General features: G+C 48.7%; 1 long non-coding RNA gene across 2 annotated transcripts in view; it reads right to left on the bottom strand.

The window, feature by feature from the left end:
* The window catches only part of LOC113482629, a 37074-nt gene that overhangs the window by 1960 nt on the left and 26194 nt on the right, over window positions 1-8920 (bottom strand). For both annotated transcript variants that reach the window (XR_003398890.1, XR_003398889.1), the window contains one exon: window positions 278-283. This is a non-coding gene — a long non-coding RNA (uncharacterized LOC113482629). The remainder of the gene's footprint in view (window positions 1-277; window positions 284-8920) is intronic.

Below are 8920 nucleotides of genomic sequence, written 5' to 3'. Positions count from 1 at the left end.
CGGCCGCCTGCGGCTGAGCCCGGCACTGCGCTCTCGGGAACCCCCCACCCCCGCCAAAAGCGGCAGGTTTTTCATAGAGAAGGTGCAATGGCTTTAGATGTTCTTAATGGTGTTTTCGTATTTATAATATTTGTCATTTTATGTTGTGAGTATTAAGTGTAAGGGGCTCCTTTGTGTGGGTGTGTGATTGTTTTGCGCTGTGGGAGACGCGGCCCAGCTGAAGCCGCGGAGTTCTCTGGCCGCCAGGGAAGAGGCTAGAGATGAACGCAGGAACGACCGGGTCCTAGTGCCCGACCGCTGAGGCATCAGTCATCAGCGCTGCGGTTTGTTTGGGCTCAGGGTTTTAAGTGTCTCAAGTAAAATATCTCCTCTAGCAGGAGGCAGTAATTCTGTGTTAATTGTTGTCTTGAATTTAGGTGCATACTCTGCGGGGAGAGTGCACCTCGGTACCATTTGTCTAATGAAAATATTGTTAAAAAATCATCTACAACCTTACAGAGGTTGTTTTACCAGAGGTCATCGATGCTGGTTATGAAGAGAAAAATCAAAATTATGGTCTGTACCCCTGTGTTCAGTAACAAAAAAGTCAAAAATTGTTCAGCTTGTTAATCTTACTGCGGGTCCCCCTAATACCATGCCAAAAAGCCGCAATGACTCAGGATTTAGATCAGCAGGCACCCCTTAAATATTTTTGGAATCAAACAGTGACAGAAGGTTGACTTCTAGTAAAATTTACTCTCATTAAAGAAAAAAAAAATCTGTTGAGCTGACAGACATTTTAGATACTGGTGCAGATGTGACCATAATATCTGTGAGCAGATTGGCTGTTAGCTCCAGTAACTTAAATGCTTTTCAGGGTTGGTGGTCATACTGTAGCAATTTAAAGCAAAGATCTCATTCATGTAAGTGGCCCCAAAAAAAAAACTGGGTAGCAAATAGTCATCCATTTATACTGGAAAACCCTATTACATTTTGGGGTTATGACTGTGTAGCTCAATGGAGAACTCAAATTGGATCAAATTTGTCTTAATCACCACTGTAGCACAACCCACCCTGAAACCCACCCTGAAACTAACCTTGTAAACCGAATCACCTGTGTGACTCAGTCAGTGGCCCTTACCAAGGAAAAAGACGTGCCACCTTAATGATTCCATTCAGGGACAATTAAGTTTCTTATTTTAAAGAAAAGTGGTAAATAGTGACTTTTACATGATCTCCAACATATTATTGATACCATGGAGGATAAAAATATTTTGTGACTATGAATGCCCTCCCCAACAATGATTACCTGAAACTGACATCTTGTAGTAATTGATATAAAGGATAGATTTCTTTATCATTCCCTTGCATCCAAATGATGCACCTAAAATTACTTTTTCTATTCCCACTATTAATATTAGTGAACCTGCAAAACAATACCACTGCGTTATTTTATCATAACACATAAAAATCCCACCAGGTCCCCCAAGCTGTTATATATCGTTATATGGATAACATCCTTATAGCAACAAAAACGCAGGAGATCATGGAAAAGGCTCTTCCTTTAACCAAACACTCATATCTCAAATAGTGTTGAAAATACCACTTCAAAAGGTACAGATATCATCATCAGGCAGTACCTGAGCTGAAGAATTTGTGAACAGACTATTGTCCTGCAACAACTTAAAACTGCTATTAAGACTTTAAAAGATTTACAGAAACTGTTGGGAAAAATAAATTGGATACAGCTGTTGTGGACCTAACTCATGATGATCTGCATAGCTTGTTTGATATTTTATGAAAAGATCCTTCATTAGCATCACCCAAAGTACTTAGAAAGCAAAATAAGATCTTCACCGTATAGCTAACACCATCTCAAACAGACAAGCATCGCAGGTATACTGCATTCCCCCATGGGACAAGCCATCGTAGAAAGAACACACCAGACCTTGAAAGTGCTTTTGCAAAAACAAAAAGGGGGAGAAGTCTTGGCTCCAGGTCAACCATATCCTCTGCTGTTTCAGTGGGATGAAAAACACATGCATTTTTTCCACCGGAATGCCAGGTCAATACAAAAACAATTTTAACAACTTGCCCTGAATACCAGAAAGACTCCATCTCTTCAAACCTTTTAAACATCTCCCCTGTGTTACAGGTGTCACCAATATTGTGTCATCTTTCATCACAGATACCAGATCAACGAGAAGTCCAAAGTAAAGATCAAGTGTTAACAAAACCTAGAAAGGGGTAACTGGGAAGGACCATTGTGTTTAATAACCTGGGGAAGAGGTTATGCTTGTGTCTCCACAGGTCTCAGTCTCCAATGGTCACTGGCAAGGTGTGTGCAACCACACCTGAGGCGTGAGAGGCAGCCAGCACTCAGGATCCAGCTGTGGGTGCTGTGAGTGCCCCTGTATGGACAGTTTGCGATCTCTTCAACTGATCATTCAAGCAGAATGTCTGGGTAATGTTTGCTACTGCAACAGAACAAACTACACTACAGTTGCCAATTCTTTTAAGAGAAAATGCTAACAGTAATTGCAGCTCCTTAATGAAATATATAGGCTTACTAGTCACTAGTGAAAGATGTAGTTTAGATGGAATGTAGTTATTAATAACAATGAAATGCTGTAAGAATGAGTGTATTCAACTTTCTTTGTTTAGCAATATTAAGAATTAAGAGCTCAAATGTTTAACGTTATTAGAAACTCCCTTGGTTTTCCCCCTGGAGTGCTGGCCAGGCTCTGGGTGGAACCCAACAGGAGGATGAAATCAGATGTTCCTGCTCAAGAACAAGTGCCAGTTATTTTGGCCAGTTGATTTAGAGGCTGGACCTGCTTGCAGCGATATTGGATGCCTCACCTACAGATGGACGCATCGCGTAGGATTTCCAGTTTGTGAGGAAGGGCACTCTAAATTCTTGCTGCACCCAGGGTTCCCCAGCGATTGTGGATCTGAATGTTAGTACCCAATTAAGTAAGTGTGCTACTTCATGTTTTCCTTACTGTTTATTTTGTAGTTATATCCCTTATTTATAGGTAGTGAAATTAGCCTCCTCTTTTAACTAGTAATTGTAACTGCTGTATTGTTTTAACCTTCTTTGGAACTATTCCAAGTACACTATGTTTTTGAAGTTTGTCTAACCCTTAATTGATACAGCTCTCAAACAAGTCTTGCATGTGCCGATGCAAAACCAAGAAAGGGGAGATCTGGGAGGCATCAGCCTTACACAGCCTCTGACAAACAGCTAGGCTTTGATGAAGAACAGGCCTCGTAGGATAGATAAGAAACTGCTAAGTTGTGCCAAGGTGGCAGAGAAAAATCAATCAGGACAGCAGGCAATTTGCTTGGGCTTAGCAACTGCTGCCGACCCATCTCAGACCTGTTTGATCGGAGTTGAAACTGAGAGGCTCTCTTCCCCCAGTAGCTGGGAATAGCATGCAAAATCAGGCCTGGGGATGCATATAGTTTGAGGATAAAAAGCCTATCTGACACATGGTTGGTATAATCAGATGGTCTGGCTGGGATGGCAAAACGTGACTCCTTCAGCAGTACCGATAAATGACATTTGGTTTTGTAGTGATACTTTCACAATGGGTTTACATCTTGAAGAGGGAAGAGTATATAATAATGATCTGACTAAAAGGTTACCAATTACTAGATGGTTAAAAGATTTGTTTTTACATGGACTAACAGTTTAAGTTGTCATTATAATCCTTTTAATGATGTTAAACTACTTGTAGAATGGCTGAAAAACAACAGGCACATTATGAGCAATCCAAACCGAGTGGCCTCACTGTAACAACAGGCTGTAGCTGGTGTGAAGAACACCTGCAAGGCCAAAGGGTTGAGAAACTGCGTATGTAGCAAAAAGATAAAGAAGCTAGACTGTAGAAGACAAGATGTTTGCCTGGCAGGAGAGCAGCTTGTAGACACCACACCGGGACCAATCAGAGAGGGTAAAAGGGCTCATGGACAAGTAGCTTTAACCTATGAACAATCAAGTAGCTGCACGTGTACTTTATGGTAGTCAATAAATTGCTGTGTATCCTTTAATAAAATGGCATTGTGGAGGCCTGGAGAGAATGTCACTACATCTCTCTTAGCCCCCAGGAGTAGGGGTTGTAAAAGCCCTATCCACCTTGAACAAAATAGCCTGTTGGAGTGTAAAACAATTTAACTCAACATCTAATATAGTAAGTAATTTGTTGACAAATGAAGATAGTATAAGGCATGCTGTTCTGCAAAATAAAGCGACTATAGATTTTTGTTATTGGCACCAGAACATGAATGTGAAGAATTTAAGGGTATGTACTGTGTGAATCTTTCTGATCACTCTCAAGTTATCTCTAGGCATTGTTACTAACTGCAAGACAATATACATAGTGAGATTATTGCTGTCTTGAGTGGTAAATAGAATAGAGGCCTTAATAAAAAGAAAAGGGGGAATTGTGGGTGTGTTTGCCGGGTCGCAAACCATCTGCGTCACTGACAATGTAAAAGTGTCATCAGCATTCAAGTTAGAAGATTAACAATGTCTAAATTAATGACGTACTTGTGTTAGAAGACTAACGGTGTCTAGATTAACGATGGCTAAAATTGAAAGTATTTTTACTCATTAGGGAAGAAACAGATAAGAAAGGAATCTGTAGAATAACAAAGCAGAAATTTATCTACCAGTTGTGGAGGCTTAGTAGCGCTTGTTGAAAGTGCTGAGAGGAATGAGTTTTTGAAATCATGCACCAGAGCAACACATGGATTTGCTGTCACATGAATATATAAGGGCTGTTTTTTCTAATAAAGATCGGAGCGTGACTGTTAACCATATTGGTGTGTGTCTTGTCTCGCAGCCTCGTCCTGCAAATAAGGGGGTTACTGCTACAGTTCTCCACAAATAGTTCTAGGCTAATCCCACTCCTCAGGTGCTTTTAACAAATTAAACATAACGTGAGACCAAAGGACACATATAGGATTCACTCAAGCCTCAGAGGAAGCAGCCAATGATGAAGGCAACACCAACCACAAGGGATCACGGGCCTGCCATCCAGCAGCAGCAGCCCTGGTCTAAATGCCACCTAAGTTCCCAGGCACGCAGGACCCCTTTAAAGAAAACTGGGTACGTGTCAAGCTTGCCCACGCTAATGGCCACCTGCCGCACAATAGGGCACACTAAGAGTTTGGAGACAGGGGCACAGTTCACAGGGACTGGTACAATTCCCTAATGGCACAGAGCACAGGCGTCCAACACTGGCCTGCACAGCCACCCCGCCAGGGTCACGGCTGTGAGGTACATGGCAAGTGAAATGTGCCAAGAGAAACAGCCCACGTCCTGGCAGGGTATGGTATTCCGCTGAGGATCACAGGGAGATGCCCATGTCACAGTGAGGGCGCAGCACTTGCTCATACCCAGGACACTGTGGGTCAGGTCCACCATGACTAATTCTAGATTAATCCCATTATTCCTTGTTCTCGCAACTTAATGTTTTGGTCAGAGGGAGTGCATTTGTGGCTTTCCCCCTAACATGGCCTGCCACTTTGCCCCCAAGAGGAACTGGAGCGCAAGCGTGTCACAGCGGCCCACCTGGGGCAGAGCGCTGAACACAGCCTGCCTGGAGCTCTGGGCACAGCTCCTTCTCGCTGACCAGTTCAGGGCACAGCCCAAATCAAGTGGGACACAGTCCCGCTCCACTGCTGGGCTCGGTGTCTGCCGGCAGCACAGCAGCAGTAGCACCAGGCCACAAAATGTGCCCATGCAGTTCCTACCCAGCTCCACCTCAGCCTTCATCTCCTGCCGGGCGGGCAGGGAAAGGCACTGTGACGTCACAGAGCCTTGCATGGCATCACCCTGTGACTTGTCCCATCGGCAACCATTGCAAGCACAGACACGGAGGTGGCCACTCAGTCTAGGCTGTCTCAGCCTGCACTCTGCTCAGGGTGACAGCCCCAGGCAGATCGTGCATCGACATTTTGTCCCTCAGGAGAGACTACGATGAGGCTCAGCCCACTTCTCTGCCTCACCATGGCTCTCTGCATGGTGTCTGTGTTCCCCTGTGCCAGAGACCTTTCCATCACCAACAGCTGGTTCACAGTCACGATTGAAGTCCATCTTGAGGGACGCCAGAAGCTCTGCATGGTCGCAAGAAGGATTGTCTCCATATTGATCAGCAGCATTGGCCTTCACAGACCCTGCAGCTGGGCCAAGTTCAGGAGACACGTCATCCCCCAGGACCTGCAACAAGCATTCCCTGTCAGCGAGAGCATGGCCGCCGAATGGCCCCTCGGCATTGGCCTTTGCAGCCCCCGTAGCTGGGTCAGGACCAGGAGGCATGTCAACCCCCAGGACCCGATGCAACCACCCACGGATACAAATGGGACGGCCTTGGAAATCGTGTCGCTGCTCTGCGTGGCTTGTATTGCATTTCTCATCGGGAGAAATGGGGAGAGACTCGAGCAACAGGTGAGCAACTGAGATAAGTCTCACAGGAAGGGACTGGCTTGAGGGAGCAGGGAACCACAACAGCTGGGGCCAAGAAGGCTTGCAGTGCAAAAACCAAACCTGGTGTGGGCCCTGAGAGGTCCTCTGCCTCTTGGCCAGGGACATGCCAAGCCACAGGGCTGAAGCCCTCCGGGAGCCCCCAGCACGACACGGGGCCCGCCAGAGGCTTCCTCAGCCCAACGTGCTGCCCGGAGCAGTCCTGCGAGGCTGGAGTCCTTCCAGAGGAAGACAAGCCCAGCAGGACACTGCAAGGTCCCCCCAAGCCCCTGCCCGCTTAATTGTGCTCCCGGCCTTGTCATTTCCAGGGAAGGGGACAGAAGGACTCATCTTCCAAGTGGATAGACTGCATAGGAAAGGACACCTTCTGCAAAAAGAGGTTGCTCTGCCGGATGAAGGCCAACATCGCCCAGCTGCTCAGGTGCCGGAACATTTTGCATCGCCTCTGCCTGAAAGAGATCCGGCACCGGTACTACGAGAAGGTGGCACAAGCAGCAGATGAGGAGAGCTGAGTCTAGATCCCTGCGCAACCCCAGCTAGAGCGTGCGCCTGGCGGACTGGCAACACAAAAGGCAGCGGTGCAAGTGAGTGCTGCTGTGCATTTGGGGTGGGACCTGAGGCAGGAGTCAAACGGCATCTGTGGCTGTGGCTGTGAGGTGCCCCAGGGGTGCCCACGGCCCAGGAGGAGGGGCCCACATACTGGCAGGGGGCCCACGTCCCTGTGAGGTTCCCAGTGGGTGCCCACGTTCCAGTGAGGGGTGCGGTGGTTGCTCCCCATGGCCCTGGGAGCTGGCAGTGGCCAGCACCTGCCCATGACCCATTGGCTTCCTCAGGCCTTAGGACCCCCAAGGCTGGGGCGAGGGCAAGCACCACACCAGGGAGAGGGGCAGGTGTTAGGACGTGGGTGGATAACAATTGCAGCTGTATCATTTGCATCCAACTAACAGGGAATTCTCTTCAGGGCGACAGCTGGCTGCTGCGGCAGGACACGCCTCGGCTCTCCAAAGGCTCCTGGGGTGAGGGCACCCCCGCCGCCGACATCCTTTCTGCTGGCTGGAGGCTGTTATGGCCCCAATGATCCTGTTCCTGCAGGGTGGCCATGGCCGAGGCTTGGCCTCGTCCTGCTGGGTTTGCTTTGCCATTGCCCACACTGCACAACAGCCAGTGGGCATTTGGCAACGCTCTGGCGAGGACCTCTAGGGAGGGTCTCCCTTTCTGCCCTCCCAGAGGTGCTGCCTGGGCCCCCGGCACCCCAAAGGCCCGACCTCATCTCCATGTCCCCAGGGAGCTCAGTCGGAGCATGCCCAGGCAGCAGAGAGCTCTGCGAAAGCCAGCAAAACTCCTGAGCGGAGCAGAGTACTTTCTCAGCTTTCTAGAACTGGTCAGAACAATAAAGATTATTGTCCTGTAGCGCGCATCGTTTCTGTACCGAGGGCATCCAGGGAAAAGGCAACAGGAACGGCAGCGGTGCGAGTCAGGCCGCCGAGTGTGGGCTGGCAAAGCATGCACCCTGGGAGAAGTGGGAGAGCTGTGGTGGGAGAGAACAGGCATCCGTGGCTGCGAGGCGCCCTGCGGATGCCCAGGTTCCAGGAGGAGGGCCCCGCATGCGCGCAGGGTGCCCATGTCCCGGCAGGGTTCCCAGGGGAGGCCCATGTCCCCTTGAAGTGGCAGCGGCCGCTGCGTGCCCAGGGGCCGTGCAAGTCATGGCCCTCCACAAATAGTTCTAGGCTAATCCCACTCCTCAGGTGCTTTTAACAAATTAAATATAACGTGAATTCAAAGGACACATATAGGATTCACTCAGGCATTGGAGGAAGCAGCCAATGATGAAGGCAACACCAACCACAAGGGATCACGGGCCTGCCATCCAGCAGCAGCAGCCCTGGTCTAAATGCCACCTAAGTTCCCAGGCACGCAGGACCCCTTTAAAGAAAACTGGGTATGTGTCAAGCTTGCCCACGCTAATGGCCACTTGCCGCACAATAGGGCACACTAAGAGTTTGGAGACAGGGGCACAGTTCACAGGGACTGGTACAATTCCCTAATGGCACAGAGCACAGGCGTCCAACACTGGCCTGCACAGCCACCCCGCCAGGGTCACGGCTGTGAGGTACATGGCGAGTGAAATGTGCCAAGAGAAACAGCCCACGTCCCGGCAGGGTATGGTATTCCGCTGAGGATCACAGGGAGATGCCCATGTCACAGTGAGGGCGCAGCACTTGCTCATACCCAGGACACTGTGGGTCAGGTCCACCATGAATAATTCTAGATTAATCCCATTATTCCTTGTTCTCGCAACTTAATGTTTTGGTCAGAGGGAGTGCATTTGTGGCTTTCCCCCTAACATGGCCTGCCACTTTGCCCCCAAGAGGAACTGGAGCGCAAGCGTGTCACAGCGGCCCACCTGGGGCAGAGCGCTGAACACAGCCTGCCTGGAGCTCTGGGCAC

Source organism: Athene cunicularia, assembly GCF_003259725.1.
Source record: "Athene cunicularia isolate RWA chromosome 8 unlocalized genomic scaffold, athCun1 chr8_part1, whole genome shotgun sequence".
In the NCBI taxonomy this organism is placed as follows: Eukaryota; Metazoa; Chordata; class Aves; order Strigiformes; family Strigidae; genus Athene; species Athene cunicularia.
The sequence above is the reverse complement of the archived record's forward strand: the minus strand, read 5'-3'. Positions and strand labels throughout refer to the sequence as shown.